This window comes from Cinclus cinclus, chromosome Z (genome assembly GCF_963662255.1).
Source record: "Cinclus cinclus chromosome Z, bCinCin1.1, whole genome shotgun sequence".
NCBI classification, from domain to species: Eukaryota; Metazoa; Chordata; class Aves; order Passeriformes; family Cinclidae; genus Cinclus; species Cinclus cinclus.
The window spans coordinates 11,728,080-11,746,856 of NC_085084.1; positions in this window are offsets into that span (position 1 = coordinate 11,728,080).

The window sequence follows — 18,777 nt, forward strand, 5'->3', positions numbered from 1 at the left end:
CAGTGAGAATTCATGTTAACCAGTGGTGGAATTTGAGTCTGTTCAATTCCATTTCATGTAAACTGTATTAGAAAATCGGATGTTTGGCATCTTGGAGTATATAGACAAAATCTTGATAGATGTTGTGACGACCATATCACTATATCTCTCTTGAGTATTGCAGAAAATACTTCAGCAGTTGTTCATGAAAAGCTTAGCTACAGCATTGAGTGTTACAGAAAAATTGAAGCTTAAATTAATCTTTCTCTTAAAAGAGTGGATTTGGATCTAGTGTAGCAAATCAAACTTATTTGGTGAGTGCTACTCATTCTAGACCAAAAAAAGCAGAGAGAAATAGCATGTGGTCATGCAATTAAAGAAATATCATTATATTCACACACAAGGAAACTAGGTAAAGAAGACACAGTCAGGTATTTATGATTTCTTAGTACAAGAATATTTGGTTTTGGAGCCTTGCTATGGAGTCTTACTTTCTTGTGATAAGAATACAAATTCTGTAAAAAGAAGAGACGTAATATCAATTTACAAGGCAGCAAAACCTATGAAATTATTATTATCAAAAGTTGTCCAATGTGAGTTTTATTCAGCCTCAAGAAGAGGAAAATGCGGGACAAATAATTATGGTCTACATCTTTATCAAGAGTGAAGAGGAGGGCAGGCACTGATCTCTTCTCTGTCATGACTAGTGACCAGTACCCAAGGGAATGGCCTGAGGCTGTGTTCAGAGTAGGTTTGGGTTGGGTATCAGGAAAAGGCTCTTCACCCAGAGCATGGCTGGGCACTGGAACAGGCTCCCCAGGGAAGTAAGGTATCACAGCACCAAGCGTGATAGAGCTCAGGAAGCACATGGACAATGTTCTCAGGCACATGGTGTGATTCTTGGGGATGCTGCAGTGCAGGGCCAGGAGTTGGACTTGATTGTTATGGGTCCTCTTTCAGCTCAGAATATTCTGTGGTTCTATGATTTCATGAGCTGTGCTTAACTATGTTCATACTGGTGAGCCATATGAGTTTTTTAACCTGTAATCTAGAGAAAACAGCATTTTATTGATTTATATTTTCTTCAGAAAATCCATAGACAAATATAGATACAAGTATGTTTTCTTATAGTTCTGTGCCTCACAGTTTGATTTAAGACAGCAGAATGGGAACATAAAAATAACTGACAAATATTGCAATATTTTTTTCCAGAAATAGACCTCAAGGTCCCTCAAAGAACTGTACTGATTTCCTTACAAAGAACTATGCTATTGCTTAGGACATTTATTGCATTAAAATTTTTATGCGATTTTGTTAATTTGGCAGTTTTGAGTCTGATCAGTATTTAGTTGTAGCCTTTCCAGAATGGCTCCCAAGCCTGATTCACCAAATATTTTACATTATAATATAGGAAATGTTTAATTGAAAACACACAGATTTCTGTTGTCAGTTTGATATATTGGAGTGATTACATGGTTTAGTGTAGGAGAAATTAGCTCAAAATCATTATTTTTTCTGATTCTTTTAGATAGATTTTTTCCTGAATCAGATAATGTGTTTCAGAGAGTACTAGCATAACTGAAAGTGATCATGGTGACTGGGACTGTTTTCTAGATACCTTTTTTATTCTGTCAAGAAAATAATTTTTGTGTACAATTTTAATAGGTATGGGGGTTTTATATTTATAGAAATGTGAGTAGTTACCAGCTAAAAGAGAATACCTCCTCCTGATCAGAAAACCAAAGTTTTCAAAGGGTCAGTGCGTCCCTAATTATAATGATGCAGTTAACAGTACTCTAATTGAAAGATTGTGTCAGCATTTCCATTATAAAGCCATGTTTTTCATGGGTTGTAGCTCAGCTGTAAAGATTCAATCTGGGCTGAAACATGCCAGAAAATCTCATCGTACTTCATACTGAATGCCTTCAAACTCCCAATTAAACAAGTGAGTCTTCCAGGCACTATTTCAAAAAAATAAGGCTGGACTTTAAGTTATTATTTTTACTATGCCATCATAGACAAAGGATTGCCATGCAAGTAACTATTTTGTAAGTGCTTTAAATACTTACATTTTTTCAGAATGTAAGCTCGCGTGAAAACTATCCTCCAAATCAGATAATTTTACTATTTTTTCTTTACATCTGCTCCAGAAAGTAAAGCACCCAGTGAAATATAAGTATATTAATTTGAAGTGATTTTGATGTAGTATTTGATAAAGATAATTTTTTTTATGCTGCATAGACAGAAATTTGTAAAACAATAAAAGATACAATAATTTCAACATGCTTCACAACATTGGCTAAAGAAGAGAAGAATTTTTTTGCTAAAAAAAGGATGAAAAACTGTAGGGGAAAATTACATTTAAGCTATAAAGAAATAGTAAATATGGAGTGTAAAATAAGTGACTAAAACAACCTCAGAACATTAATTTAAAAGCATATAGAAAACATCCTCAATTAAAAGCAAAAAAAAAAAAAAAGAAGCCAGTTTTCTCAAGATGTGTACTTATGCTAAAAAAATCAAGAAAAAAATCAACCTGATTTAATTCTGAGGAAAAGCTGAGTACTTGGCTGCAAAGAGGAGAATCAAAGCAACAGGCTGATGTAGTAAAATCTTTCCTTACTTGAAACCTAAAGAACCCAAAAAAAATAGCAGCAATAAAGATATACTATTTGTAGAAAAATTAAAGAATTTGCATTTTAAATATTTTGAAATGTCAGGAATACAATATGACACATCCAGAAAACAATTAAAGACCTCAACACTCTTTAAATTGATGAGATTGACAAGCCAGTTAATTACAGTTGGAATCAGCTTGAGTGGGACACTGAGAGTAATTTTTCTGCAGACTGCCACAGACATGAGACCCCATGACCTCTGAAAATGGCAGAGCAGGCTGGTCAGCATCTACATAGAATAGTGGGATATAATCCATGTGTGACATTGTTATGTAACATAATCCTTCTTAACCATGGCCAGACATGCATATCTGAGTAGCATCTGCATTTCAGACAGCCTGTTCAACCACCGGCTTATTCCATAGTTATATGGTTTTTAATAGCTTCTAAGTAAATACTCAATTCATTGCAAAACACAAAGCTGAGAAGAATTGCTAACTTAAGCATTTTAATGAAAACCAATAGCATTAATAATATACTGGAATATCTCATATAGGGAAGAGAAGTAAGGACAATGTTGAAAGGCATTGATATTCAGTTATTGGTACAGAACGTCTTATAGTGGGGTTTTTTTAGTACAAAGGAGTAGCTGTTGAAGAATATAAATTTTTGGTTTGAAAATTCAGACAGATACTACTTTGTCAAATTTAAGGTTGCATTTTCAGAACCCACTATGAGGAACTGCACTTCTGTCTTTGGGAAATCAACTTGTACATTATTAAATTACCTCCCAAAATTTAATTAGATATGGTGATATTCAACAGTTACAATATTTTATATGGAAAGTGCTTATATGTTGATGGTGAACACACATACATTAGTTTATTTCTAATTAATTAGTTACGGTTTATTTCTATTGATATTAAAACATGAGATTAGGTAAACAGTCTGAACTTATTAAAAATACCCCAACATTTCACCCGTTTTATACCATACCTGCTCAATACCTGACAATATGGTTTAATATTCTGATTTTCAGAACATTTCTTAACTAATGGCTTGAGCAAATCTGATTCCAACAAGAAAGGACAATGTAATGCATCAAGGAAGCAAGATGCCCACTTACAACACAGTTCAGGTTGTATTCAGGTAAATGAGACAAATTGTTCCTTCCTGGTTTCCTTCCTCATACTCTCTGCTGCTTGTGATGACTTAGAAGATTTTGTTGTGTTTTTGTTTGACTGTTATCAATTTTTCAGTCAACTTTGTCAATACTTATTATTTGACCCCAATGCTGTGATCACTTGGATTTGTTCTAGCCTTTAAGTCAATATCATGTTTCTCATTTCTGTTGTCAAGCCTATTGGAGAAGTGGTTTCTCATTTCATTTACCAAGTAATTTCCCTTTGTTTCTTGTTAGTTCAAGTGTATTCCAGTTCTGATTCTCTCATGTTTTCAAATCAGTAGCACAGATTCATCCTTAATTCTCCATGCCATCTTCTTGCTGTGCCTGTTAGCACATGAGAGCTGAGCATCATCCTCTGGAGGGTATGTAGGTGTTTACTCACACTGGACAGTGCAACAAATAATATTTTACAAAAGAAGCCAGAAGTTGCTAATAGCCATTCTCATCCTCAGATGACCCCAATTTTGTGATGAAATTTATTAAGATTGTCTAGGTTTTTTAACTAGATCTATTCTGAAATCAGAATTATTTGGGGATTTCCTAAATAAGAATTTAAACCTGGTATTAGCATCTTTGGGGTTTTTTTTTTGCCTCAGCCCTTCAGTGTACAAATAACATTAATGTTGTGCCACAACAGAAGTTTCAGATCTCACTGATTCCTTAAAGAAGGGCTCCTTATCAGCCTGTACATTTTCTGAAACTATCTCTCAGTCCCCTTAAGGAAAAGTTGCCTTGAATGAAGGTTTAATAAATATTAGAACACTTTTCTCTTGAAATCTGAATAGAATATGGATACGGCTTTCACTTTGGAAGAGAAGCTCTTGATGGATATTTTTGAATCATAACATTAAAGAACCTGTTTATGCGGTTCTTGATTTTTTTTTTCTACTGAGATATATATCCAATCAAGTTTATTGAGCACAGGACAGTCCTATCATTGAGATACATTACATATTTGCAACCATTTTATTCAGACTTTCAGAGTTCCAGTAATACCTGTTGTAGACTGTTGGATACTGTTCTCATCAATGTGATTTTTCCCAACAGTTCATGATGACACTAAATATTCACCTTGTGACCAATGCTGAACTTTGAATTTGTGCTGATTTTGTCCCTCTCTTAAAGCACTGCGCTATAGTATTGCCTATTTGAGAAAGTTAGTTTAGTTGCCTAAAACTATCAACTTCTTTAGGATTTGCTGTCCTAACTGGAAGAAAAAAAAAAAAAAAAGCTTTGTGCATAAACTGATATGATTTTGGGGATAAATTTAACAGCTACCAGGCAGTACCTATGGAAGGAGGGATCTGCAAAAGAAATTTCAATCTGAAATCAGAATCAGAAACCTACCCAAAAAAGGAGAGGGGGTCTAAGGCAGGATTCATAGAATTAACCTTCAATACACATAAGTTTAATGGAATTTACTAAGAAAAAAAGCAAACTCTTCTACAAGTGAGTACCTTAGAAATTTCTGTGGAAAAGGGAGACCACATATATTAACAGATTCCTGTACGCAGCAGTCTCCAGAAGACGCAGTTGAGAGAAGGTAAACACAATTGTGTAATTTTGCCATGTGTTTTTGCCAATCAAGCTAGAAAACTGTGAGACAGGCTAGAACATGAGAAATTAAGTTGTGATACAACCATGTGATTTGATTTGATTTGGACCATGGGGATTGCCAAAAAAAGAAACAATGCTGTCCACAGAGGTTGTGGTCCCTCCATCTCTACAGTCTTGTAGACTTCTCCAGGTAATGCTCTGATTAGCTTTTTCTAATTAGACATGCTTTCTACAGGGTGCTAATCTAGGCAAATTCTGTATTTCCTTTCCATGTCACTCTAGTCCTTTGTCACATATAGGCTGGCATTCCTCTTTTTAACTTCTACCATGATTCACAGTGTAAATTCTGGTCAATCTCTGCATTCTTGATTCATTGTTTCTTCCTTTCAGTGTTTCTTTAATATGACAAAATAAATTTTGCTTCACTGCAGGCATACTTTTCACTTTTTGTATGAAGTTCATCTTCTTTTGCTTTTTGAGGACATTCTCTCAACAACTGCTCCAACAAGCTAAAATCACATACTCTACTGGCAATCCTTTTTTTATTGTTGTCAGAATTACTCAGTGTCAAAAATAAGAACCTACTTAATTCTGTCGCATTTTGTGATTGGCTATAAACTTGCTTCATATTTACATTTTTTTTGTGCAACCAATTCAATTTTCTAGGGGTAGAGGCTCTTTTATTGACGAACTAATCTGGGTTTCGATTTATTCACAAAGTGTACCATATTTAACACTCAATCTTAAAAACAATCAAAACCAACCAACTAAAAGTAAAAAAGCAAGCAAAACCTGCTGAAATTCTAATCATATGAAAGAAGCATTTATAGACTTCTGTAGCAAAGGCTCACATGCAGCCTGTTGCTCTTCCAGGTGAACACTGAAGGTTCTTTGAGCCCTTTCATTCTATACCTCGTGCCATAAAACCCAGTGTTGACACAGCCACAGCTTAGTTATCAAGTTGAGAATGTTTCAAATGATTTCCCACTGTTAAGATTGTGTTCTCCATCTTTGCTCCATTAAATAAGTCTGTCCTACTTCCTGCCTGATTCCTGGAGGATTCTTCTAGCTGGATACCTGATGTCCAGCATGAAAATACAGCTGTAAGACTTTCAGCTGCTTTTAATATCCTTTTTAAATGGAAAGGAGTGGGCCATCCATTGCACAAAGTTCTCCAAGGTTACTCTGACAGAATGAAATATTTCAGAAGGGCAGAAATGGGAATGATTTTTCTATAGAGTGTCACAGTGACAGAACATCTGACTAGCCAGGATGCCTCCTCCTACTACTAGGGGAGGTCTACACCATTTCTTAAAGCTTGTGGGTAGCACTTGGGTCAAGCATTTTCCATGAATAAGAAAAATTTAATGGGACCTTCATAATCAATGTAGCTTCACTATGAAATAAGATACATTTAGAATATATTATCAATGCCAGTTCTGAATGATATATCAGAGAGCCCAGTATTTGTCAGTTAATCTTTAAAACGTTTTTCACTCAAAAATGTTTGCCAGTTAATTTACACAAGGAAGAGAAAATAGTTCACGGCCTCCCTTTATTTTAAGATGCAATCCACATTATTACAAATAAAAGTAAACCTCTTCAGATCAGTTGCAGTACACTCTGTAGTCTCCGCCAAGAGAAGGAGAAAAATTGCTGAAATTAAACCCATAAAGAGTAAGACCTAAGGTCCTGGTAGAGATTTGGGGATAGATTCTCCTAGATTCTTTTTGTGTAATGTGACCAAATCAGTAATTGAAATAAGTGTGAAACAAGCCCCTTGAACACCTGTAGACAAAGTTCTGTACAAGACATCTCTTCAAGGGGTTGGCCCCCTGAGCACTTCCTGAATAATTTAATCTTTTGGGTATCTCCTGAAAGAGCATGCAAAGAATTAGCATGGTTCTGGATACTACTGATATCCCTACATAGTCTTCTGACTTCCTGTACCTTAATTACAGCCTTTGAGATAACTAAATATCACTTCAGGATTAAAAAAATGAAAAGTGGTTTATACCCCCTACATTTTCTGCCCTCTTTTTTCCAGAACTTAGATTCCCCATTGTAGAGGTAAAACGTAGTCTCTGAACTCAAATTATTAATAAACAGTGGTTCTTCTCTTAGTAACATAGCTTCATCAGCCTTTTTTATTCTTCCACTTAATAAAGATTAATGCTGTACTTCCTCCCAAGAAAGCTAAATGTAATACCAATCTTGATATCACCATCTGTATTTCTGCTAGCAGCAATGTGAGGTGTCCTGAAGACAAAGTGCATTGTCACGTATTTAATGTGCATGAGTAAAAGTGCTCATAAAGAGAAATTATTGTATTTTGTTATTCCTGTGAGTGTCCAGTTTCTGCTGTCGTATGAGTGAATAGCAAGGTTGCTCACAGTGCAAGCAATTCTCATGCCAGTGTTTGGACTCCTTGTAAACCTAGATAGGAAGGAGGATTTACAAGAGAGGAATTAAAGTTTGATCCATATCTTCAGCCAGCAATCCACTGTCCCACTTTATGCAATGCTTTGCTTTTCCTTTCAAATCTTCTATATCCATGTGTCTTTCTTGGCTCATATTTCTTTTTATAAGATATAAAATTCATACTTTGAAAAGAACTTGAATCCAAAAACTTTGCTTATGGAAATAAGACCATATAGTAAAAGTAGGTCTAAGACAAATACTTTATCTTTAGTTAATTATGCCAGGATATTTCATTCTCTTGTCTTGTAACTGAAATGTAGAAGAGCAGAATAAGAACTCAAACAAAATAAATTATGCCTGGTCTCAGTTCCTGATTTCGTGAAAACCTTAAGAATTACTTTAGGGAAATGGAACTTGACCCTCAAATTAAGGCAGTTTCCTGGGCAGACATAATCAGTGGGTAGCAAAGAAAAACCACTAGAAAGGTCTGATGTTGCTGAAGCATTTGAAAGTAGTATTCTAAACAAGCAATTAAGCATGAGATAATTTTTCAGTCTGCCAGACAAATATTTGAGTTTTGCTTTACTTAATCACATCCATAATTTCTGCAAAGCAGAACTTGGGGCTATTCAATTATTGCTGCAGAGCATAAGGGACAGCACTGACACACAACATAACCATACACTAGTTAAGGGCATGCTGGAAGTGCTAATGCACCTCTAAGAAACATTCAACACTTCTGCAGTTTTTGAAAAATCATCTGATTTACTATTTTATTGTGAATGCCAGTTGGGAAGTCAGAACTGATGAGAAGTTAAACTTTGCTTTGTATTAGAGATGTAGATTGGAAATTAAGATCTTGTTAGAGATACACCTATGATTTAGAAAGGAGAGAGGAGGCAAGATACAGACTCCACTTCAGAATTTTAGAACTTTTTAGAACTGATTTGTCCAGAAGAGTGATGAAAACCCTTATTTTTTTAAGAAAAAATAAATATTTTCATCTCTATGTTGCAATGAACTGTTTCACTAAAACTTCTCATAGCAGTATTGTTAATCTTAATAGTTTCAAGTGATGCATGCTCTAATGATTCATACCATTAGCTCAGTGCCAACTTTTTTCCTAATTAAGAATGTCTGACCACAAGAGGGAGTTCCTTGCCAACGGTTTACTTGCTATGAAAGACGCAAGTGCAGAATAGGGGGCTCAGAAAAAAATAGATCCACTTTCCATTGTTGAAGGCTAAAACAAGAATGGATTTTGTTACTTAAATAAATAAATAAATAAATAAATAAATAAACAAACAAAAATCCCACAGATGTCTCAACTCTGAAAAAATAACATTTACATTACTCTAAAAAATAATCTCTGCTAAATGCTGAAGCTTTATTTAATAACATCCTCAGCATTAATTCAATATATAACACAGCTATCACTTAGAAACGTGACAAAAATGTTGCAATCAGATACAATGAGCCCAAATATAATATATGGTTTGCTTTATATACATGCTTTATGCTTTGTATTAAGGTATTCTATGAATTAATTTTAAAAGTTCTGATCTTAGAATTGGGAAAATAATGATTTGTACCCAATGGACTTCAGTATTTATTTAGTGCTTAGCAAAAATATATAAATTCAAAAATATTTAAATGAATATTTATGATCTTTGTCATGGTTTTTCTTGCTCAAACTACACTCCTTATATCTTGCATTGTTGATCTTAACAGTTGAAGCAATTCTTGCTTCAGATGAAGTACTTTTATGACTTTTAGCATTACACAGATCCGATGAAGAAAATCAGATTTCCAGAAGTGTGTTTCTTTTCATGCTCTGTTAAACTACTTTTTCTGCAACATACCATAGAAATACCATACAAAGTCATATTTTTGAACCTCTTTTAAATTTTATTTATATTCATGCCAAGGTTCAGATTTGGCTTGTAAGAAAGCCGTTAGTAATCTGAAAGAGAAATGAAGCATTATAAATAAGGGGGTTTTTCCACTTGTTCTTTTGGAAAACATCCTCAAAAATAAAAAATATTCTACATATTTCTTATTTCTAGTAGATAAAATCAAATAGGAATATGCCCCAAAACAACAGACGTGAAAACTACTACCTAAAAAAATTCTCATAAGCGGAGAAAGCAGATTATACAAAGACAGGCTTAAAAGAAGAATTAAGTGTTCTGTGTGCAAAAAGAGGAACTTATCAGCGCAAGGTGAAACAGCAAGCACAAGCACCCCTGTCCAGTATGTGCTCATAAATGGATATCCCCTGCTTAGAGTCAACGTCAGACGACGGTATGGCAAATGGAACCAATTTTGCTACATTTCTTGTGATCCTGAAAAAGCTGAAAAATCATTTTGAAGTCTGATACTTGTTCAGAGCTCCTTTTCTTTTATATTAATAATCTTTTATATAGATATGACATTTTCTTTGTGCCTTACATTAGTAAGCTAAAGCTCACAAAGTCTTTGTCCGCTAGGCAAAAGCTTTGGACTTTGTCTTAGAACAGCAGAGACACCCATGGAGAAAGTGAAAAAGCTAAACTTTTGTAAATGTTAGGTACACCCGACAGCAATTTAGTCAGTCTGTTTTACAGTTTCTGTGCACATTGTAAGTGTTCACTTAATTGTAACCATAAATCACAAAAAATGTAGTCCAAAAGCAAAAAAAGTCATAAGTGAAATAAATTAAAGCTATGAAAGCTTTGTCATTTTCTTCTTTAGCTTAACTGTCTTATATATCCTTATCTTTCTTTATGTAATCTCCAAAGTATTTTATTTTTTTTTCAGACATTCATTCCTGAATGCAACAGAACTCAGTCCTTGATTTTATATGACACAACTGAAAGGCAAATTATTAATCAAATTCAATGACATGGCGTGGTAATTGGACAAATGGTGACTTTCAGGTATTTTTAACAGCCTGGAACTCACAAAATGCAAATTTTTCACTACATGGAAATTGGAACTAAAAATGTCCTATTAGCTCTGTCTAGGTACATTATTACATAGGCAGGTACAGATTCCTTTTTTCACAATTATTCTCTGTTGCATAACATAACACTTAATTTTTGTACATATATCTGGTTATGGCAGGATTGACTGGTTCTTACTAAAAAAATAAAAAAAAAAATCCCAGATGAACAAGCAACCCACCAACAACAAATAATCAAATAAGGAGAGATTTTTGAACAATGTCTTTACCTAGTCTAGTGTACTGCACAAGTGAGTTCAAACAGACTAAGTTCTTTCATGAGAAAGCAGAAGAGAAGATTATTAAAAATTAAATATTTCCTACAAATTTGGTAGTGATACTGAAAAACAAGGCATAATAAAGATAGAAATGTGAGCAGGAGGAAAGATTTCATATTCTAACTGAATGCTATACAGAAATTAAAATGGTTAGACTTTCATCAAAATCAAATATAAAAATAATAAATTTTCTTTTTTTCCCTCTTCTTAGCCAAATGCTTCAGAAGTAAAAGTCATGTGAAATGTCCAGCCACTACTTTAATTATTGGCCTAGAATGTAGAGAGTAATACTTTATGTGTTTTTACATGATGTTTAAACAGTGACATAAATTCATATTCAGGATGATTCTTTGATATCATTAAAAAATAACAATAAAGCAAATAAAATAAAAATGGGCTATTTCAAAAAATATAGGGCTTAGTCCATCTTAGTTTGCAACTAGAATGAATGTCTTGACCATTGAAGAATTATCCAATGTTATATTTGGAGAAATTAATGAATTTATTTTTTTCTCTTTCTTAGTTGCATAAATAACTTTGTTCTAAATTGCAGTTTTAAAAGAATGTGTGTAGCCTTAAGCTGGAGTACAGTACTTTAATTTTGTGATTAAAAACATGGAAAAACATTTAAAACAGAAATAAACTTCCATTGTCATATTTCTTGAGCTTTTGAAGTTGATTTCATTCAAACATGCACCCACACAACCTTATTACCAAATATAGAAACTCTTCTTTTAATGGGCATAACTCTGCTGATCTTTTCATTTTTAAATTATAAATTACAATTTAGTATAGATATAGGAAAAAAATTGCATAGTTAATGTAATAATTTTCCATCTCATTCCATTTTCTACAGCATCATCACCTGTCATGCATGCCTTAAACTTACAAGTTCCTGGCATTATCAAAACCCTGCAGCTACAGCTTGGAGTTTATTCAGTTGTTTGTATCAGTAGACAGGAGGAAAAAATTGTGATAATATTTAATCTAATATTTACCCTCTTTAGAAATACAACAAACTATTTTCTTTAAGGTAAAAAATTGTTTGAATAATATTTCAGTTACAAGGTAAATTAGCTGTCAAATTTACTTCTGAATTTTAAGAAATATACAAATCTGTTCATTCTAGTACATCCTTGGATTTAAAGGCATTAGCTAATCCACTTTACAATTGTCTTCTGATAAAGAGAAAGGAGATTAATAGAAGTCTACAGCAGTTCATATTTTGGTCTAAAAAAAAAAAATCTAAGAATTTATATTGCTTTTCATTCAGTTAGCTAATTTCATAGTGGGGAAAGGAAATGGACCAAAGGGTGTAGATATCTTCTGATGTTGCTAGACGGGGGACAGAAGAGTTGTATGACAAAAAACCATAGGAACAAACTTGGATGTATCTATATGCCTGTTTATAAATATTTTCAAGTAGATATTTTAAGACAAATGCTTGCATCTTGTTTGTATTTTAATAAAGCTATTATTCTCCAAAAATTAGTTTAGTTATGTTTGGATACTAACTCTTAAAGAGTTTGTAGAGGACAGATAGAGAGAGGACAGTGTGTGTTCCTTTCTGTAATTTGGTTGTGATATGAAGTAGTAGTAGTAATGAAGTTTCACACAGAATGCCATATTTTTTAATTGGTTTAAAGTCATTGTTTAGTAGATGGGGGAAGTATTTAGAAATGGGATCTTGTAATAATATTTAGAAGGAGTGCATTACAAAATAAGATGAAAGTTCAAGGACTAGTAGAAAAGGTATCTATAAAACCAAGAATAGCAAAATTTTTAGTTGTTGATAGTTATAAACGCATGTTGCCTCCATACCATCTCATAGAGTGTGTTTTTGTCTTGCACATCTGAGAAAATCATCTGTTCAATTTTTATATTATGTCTTCATAATGATAAGATAAATATCTAGTACAACTGAAGGAGGGGAAGGGGAAACCATTAAGTAGTGCAAGTCTGTATAATTAAAAATGTAACTCGATCAGTTTGTGCAATGAAACATTAGTGGACTGTCTGAGTTTATAAAACAGTGCAATTTTTAAAATATTCTTAAATGCTTCATAGATCACACATGAACATACCTAATGTTTTAGGAGAATTATCTCCTCAGAGCTATAACACAGCATATATCAATAAAGATAAATACAGTGGGGTATCAAATCATGTGGATCAGCAGGAAAACTTAGAAGCCTCTTTACTTTGCTTGTTTTCTAATAACTATATAAATAGATGTCAAGAGAGTTCAACTCTAAAAAATCAGTTGGGGAAACACTGGGCTGCCCTAAATAATTAAGTACAGGATTGTTGATCCCTAGCTTCTTCAAAGGCGCAGGACACTATATTTAACAGATTAATAGTCAAACAACAAAGTTATTATCATAATTAGCGAAACACTCTTCATATTTTCTATTTTAATATATCCTTTATAGACCTCATTTTCAGAAGTTACCAGTGTTTCATTATTATTTACATCTGGCTACTGGATTTTTTTTTTTCCATGCAAGGGTATTGGGCAACCTGAAATGTCCAGGCTTAAAATATAAAAATTAATCTTTGGATGCTTCAAATGAGACTTAAACAATGTATCAGAATGCACTTCATAGTTTACTTTCTGGCTTTTTGTCAACTCCCTCTCTTTTTCATCTTTCATTTACATATGGAAGGACCCCATGTACTTGCTCTGTTTGGCTTTTCACATTTTCACTTTCATTATCACCACAGAGGTCCTAATTTTGAACATAAGTAATATTTGTTTCTGACTTTTTCTTCCATTCTTATATATTGTTAGAAAGATTGTGAATAAATATTGCAATTAAAATATTCTACAGCTATCTTTGAATAATATCACAGTGTTTACACTGCCACCTTTTCACCTGTATGCATAGCCTGCAATCTCCACATTTTTTGGTACAATTTGAGATGATAATAGATGCATACAGATGCCTGTAAGGTATTGGAGGTAATTTTTCTTAAAACGAATGGCCAAACATTACATTTCATATTCAGTCTGTGGTTTCAGTTAAAATACAGTCCTATAAGAAGAGAGTCTTACACTTATTATTGAAAAAGTTTATTTAATTCTAGATTCATTGGCACTTTGTGCCCTTTGGACTATCAGCTTCTCATGGGTAACCATTAAACAAATATTAGTCCTCTAATTAACTTTATCTCAGTGTTTCTGTATGTTTATAAAATTGTCCTGATATGTGTGGAATGGTGAGTTGGATAAAATGAAAATACAATATATAATGAGAACCAAGATATTCTTCTATTTAATTACTATAGTAGACTGTTGTTGTACAGTAAGACTGTAAGGCTGGTCTATTCCTACAGCAAATCTAGAATGTCTTCCTGTGCCTGCCTATTTTTATACAAAACAGCAGCTTTCAGTAATTAGTATAGCATAAAAATTTTTTGCCCCATCTTCAAAGAGATGGGCATTGTTCAGTTGCTTTCACATTTCATCCTTGTTCTGTTCTTGAGGGCTTTCATTTATTTCAGCTCTTTCTGTCTTTCTTTAGTACAGGTGAAAAGAAAGTGTGCCCCGAACAAAAAAAAAAAAATGCCTTTTGACTTTTCTAACAATAATTTGGTGTATAGTATCTGGTGTCCGGTACATGGTGCTAATTTTGAAAATTTCTCTACTCCCAGTCAAACTAGATCACATTATAGTAAAATTCTTGACCCTAGAATCATTATAAGATCTACTACACATAATTTTTAAATTCCGTAGTAGTCAATGAGTAAAATTCCATTTGGGTGTCATGAGGTCAATATTTAATTTCTCATTGGCATTTACTTTAGTGTACCTCTATCAACCTTTTCTAATTATTCTGTAATTTCTCAAAATTTCATGCCACCTCTATCCAGATATTTCCCAGTAATCTGTAATAAGGATACCCAATATGTCACTACAAACATGCTAATCATTGCAACTAAATAAAACATCTTTTAACTTCATACTAAACTTTCTATTCAGCTGCAGAAATTTTCATCGTCTTATGCAAGAGAAAGTATGAGCTGTTATAGAAAGCAAATTTTCTGATGAACTTAATATTTGAATATATGGATAGGATGTAGTTTCAATATCTTTAACATATCATGAGATTAAAGACCTTTCTTCACAGGCTGTCACTATTGCACCATTCCTTCACTATTTGCAAAATTAACCACCTGAATCTTGTAGTACCAGGCATGCTAGAGAGCTGGCTAAGTCTGCAGATGCTTGCCATCTTAGTGCTGTCATTGCAGCTGTTATTAACACGTCTCATAGTTCACATTCCTCCTATCTTGCAATCTGTACATTTTGGCTGTCTTTTTGGCAGTATATTGATTAGGAAGTAATAGAGTACCATCTGGGAACAAATTGACATAAAATGACCCCCAAGTACATATCATATGTATTCCTTTCCTACTTTCATATATGCCTCGTATATACAGCTTCCTTTATAGTTGAGGTTTTTCATGTTTTATTTTTCAATTGCAAACCAGTTGTTAGCTTAGAATTTTCTTTTAAACTTCTGAACAACTGGTGGATCTCCTCTTACTTCACATCCTTCTCTTTTTTTCAGCCAATCACTCTGCAAGCTGATATGAGTTTTCTCACCAATATTGGTTTAATCTCAATTTGGAGTTTCCAGTAAAGATAGTTTTCCTTAATGTTTTTTTCAAGTTTCCTTATGTTTTTTTATCAAATTGTATTAGCTTTTCAGTATGGGCTTACATCAAGAATTCTGGTCTTGAATTTTTTAAAGTAGGCTGATTCTAATGTGGTTAGCTACTGCCTGTGTTCCAAATCATGGGTCTGGGTATTTAAATAGCTAGCCATGTATATGAACTCCTGATTATAGTAGAACTTCCTAAATTATATGATAACTACCTGTGCAATAACTGCATGTGCAACTGAAGCATTCAACTGTGCATTTTTGCATACATGATTGCAAAACTCATTTTGTATGTATCGAGTGCTTAAGACTGTATTACAGTAATTGGTAATAATGAATTTGTGATAAATTAGCATGTAAGCTATTTTTTTACACAATTCCTTGCAGAAATGAAGTTAAAAACTTGCTTTTCTTTTTTCTTTTGTAGATTAAGTAATGTCTATCTTATTTGAAGATAGATCTTAGAATACTGGCTGTAGTTTTTCAGTTTGGTGAACTTTATTTTAATGTTTTAATTACTAGATTTCCATTTATGACAAAAAAAAAAGGGTTAGAAATAGTAGGCCCACAAGGAATCACTGATATAAACTTAAGCAGACATCCTTTCTCTTCTTTTATGTGCTTACATGCACTTGCCAACTATAGACTATGCAGCACCCAAGGATAATTGGTCTGTTTCTAGAAAAGGTTATTTCTTTAAATTGGTGATTCAATCTGTTATGAAGCTCATTTTGCAGCTCATACTTTAAATTAAACCCTGGGGCTCAGCTAATCTCAATATCCTGATGATATGAGAAATTTATACTGTATCTTACTGTGGTGGTTTCAGAATGGTATTCTCCAATTTAGAACTCCCACTAAAACCACGTGCCATTTTCCCACCCCTAATTCACCTGGAGGCACAAAAGACAAAGATCATGGGTAGAGATAAGAAAAGTTTACTGGAAACAGCAGTGAGATAGGAAAAAACCCAGTAACAGCTAGAATACTAATAACAAAAGGTGAAAGAAAAAGGCTTTACACAGATAGCCTACACCAGTAAATAAAACAATACTTGATGAGTCCTCTGCCACGTTTTCTCAACCAGAAGGAACCAACCCCATCTCCTTGGAAGTGAGAGTCCCTTCCTTCCACCCCCACAAAAAGAGATAACGTCTTATACAATAACAACTGGGCCCTAGCCATGCCCTCTTCTATCTACTGCAAAAAATTACCCCTCTCCTGGCTGCAACCAGGACACATATCTTTTGCCATAATGAAGCCTAATGCACTGTGAAACATGAAGTTCAGTATAATTTTGATTGGTTTTGTTGTGAGGATGTTTATTGCTTCAAATACCAAAATAATTATCCAGATCTTCCATGATGCAGCCAGATTATTTTAGATGAAATATGGACAAAACCAAACCAACAATGCTACTAAAAGCATTTAGTGTCCAGGAAACCTGATACCTGAATTCTGTAGAGCAGGAGTAGAAACTTGTAGAGGTATGTGTGAATTAAATCCAGTCTATGTTCGTCTTTGAGTACGCAGTAACAAAGCAAAATATGAGGGGTGAAAAAGTGGTTATTATTTTCAGTATTAGTATCCTTTACAGAAGGAAGTCAGTAGGGGGTTTTTGAGCAGATTATTTTGTACATTATCCATAATTAAGGCACTGTTCACAGAACTTTGGATTGATATTTCCAAAACTGAGCTAATGTTCTGTTTGCTGCATGCCAGTCTGTTTATGCACTAAATATTCAAGAAGCACAGAGGTACTTTGGAGAAAAAGGCCCATCCCCTTATTTCACCCTCCCTCTGTCAGTTACCCCATTCACAGTAGGATAGAGTAATGCTATCTTTTCTTTATCACCTGGTTTCAGCATTCTTTCTGTCTTCACAGAAGGGATGGAAAAAGCCTTACAAACACTTGAAACACTGGTGCATGTGACTTTCTCGCAGAAGGGTTGCTCTTCAAGTTCAAGAGCATCTAGAAACACCCTTTCAGAATTGGTAAGTGCTCCTAATCACAAAGGCACTTAACCAGCAATGCTGCTTCCACCTCACCCCAAACACTAAAATTCAGCATGTCCTGTCTGTCACAACTAATGATTTGGCATTTCTCTTAAGGCAAGGTAGCTTGCAGGTTCTTGTCCATCTCTAAATTTTAATGCATGTATATAATGGGAAATTCCACATCTCATTCCACTCTGATGTTTCTGGACATCTCTTATTATACAGACCTCCTCTAACAATTTTAATAAATTTTTTGCTGTTGCAAATCGAGCTTTCTTGCTGGTTTAGGACTATAAAATATTAGCACAGATGGTGTAAGCACAGCAAGGGAATGTACCTCACAAAGGTTCTAGACACATTTAACTACCATTTGTGAATTAACGGTCCACATTGTCCAGGATTTCAGCCCACAGATTTGTACACCATAACTCTTAGGCTGCTTCTGAGTGGGAGGAAAATATTAAATAGTAAATTGCTATGATTTGGCAACTGAAAAAAGGAAATATTTAATTTGCAGCCATCTTAAAAGTTGTGTATCAACAAGAAGATACTCAAAGAAAACATGTATATGTACACTCACTTATGTAGTGATAGAACACATAAGGAAATGAACAAATGTGTTTAAAACCTTGAACATCTAATTTTTTTGTTGCTAGACAGAGTACCGTAGATTAAAGCAATATCTTTTATTGGAGCAACAAAGAGCGGCCAGGCTTTGAGACCAGACAGGTTGCATCTTCAGTTTCCCCTTATTGATCTTGCCCTTATAGGCCAAATCAACTACAAATATTTTCTGTATACTTTGAATGATACTTTTCTCCCTTTGAGATTTAATGTTTATTTCTCTGATCAATAATAAAAGGAGACTTTGTGTAGAGAACTACAATGAAAAAAATGTAAGGAGGGCAATTCTTTTATAGTAGCCATCTGACTGATAATACCTGGAAAATCAGAACTATTTTTAATGATGAAACATGGAATTAAATTATGAAACCACTCCCTTTTGTTGTTTTAGGGTACCCCAAAATTCATTTTGTAGTGCTTTTGAAACAGAGATTAAACATTAGTCTGAGACCACCCAATGCTCCCA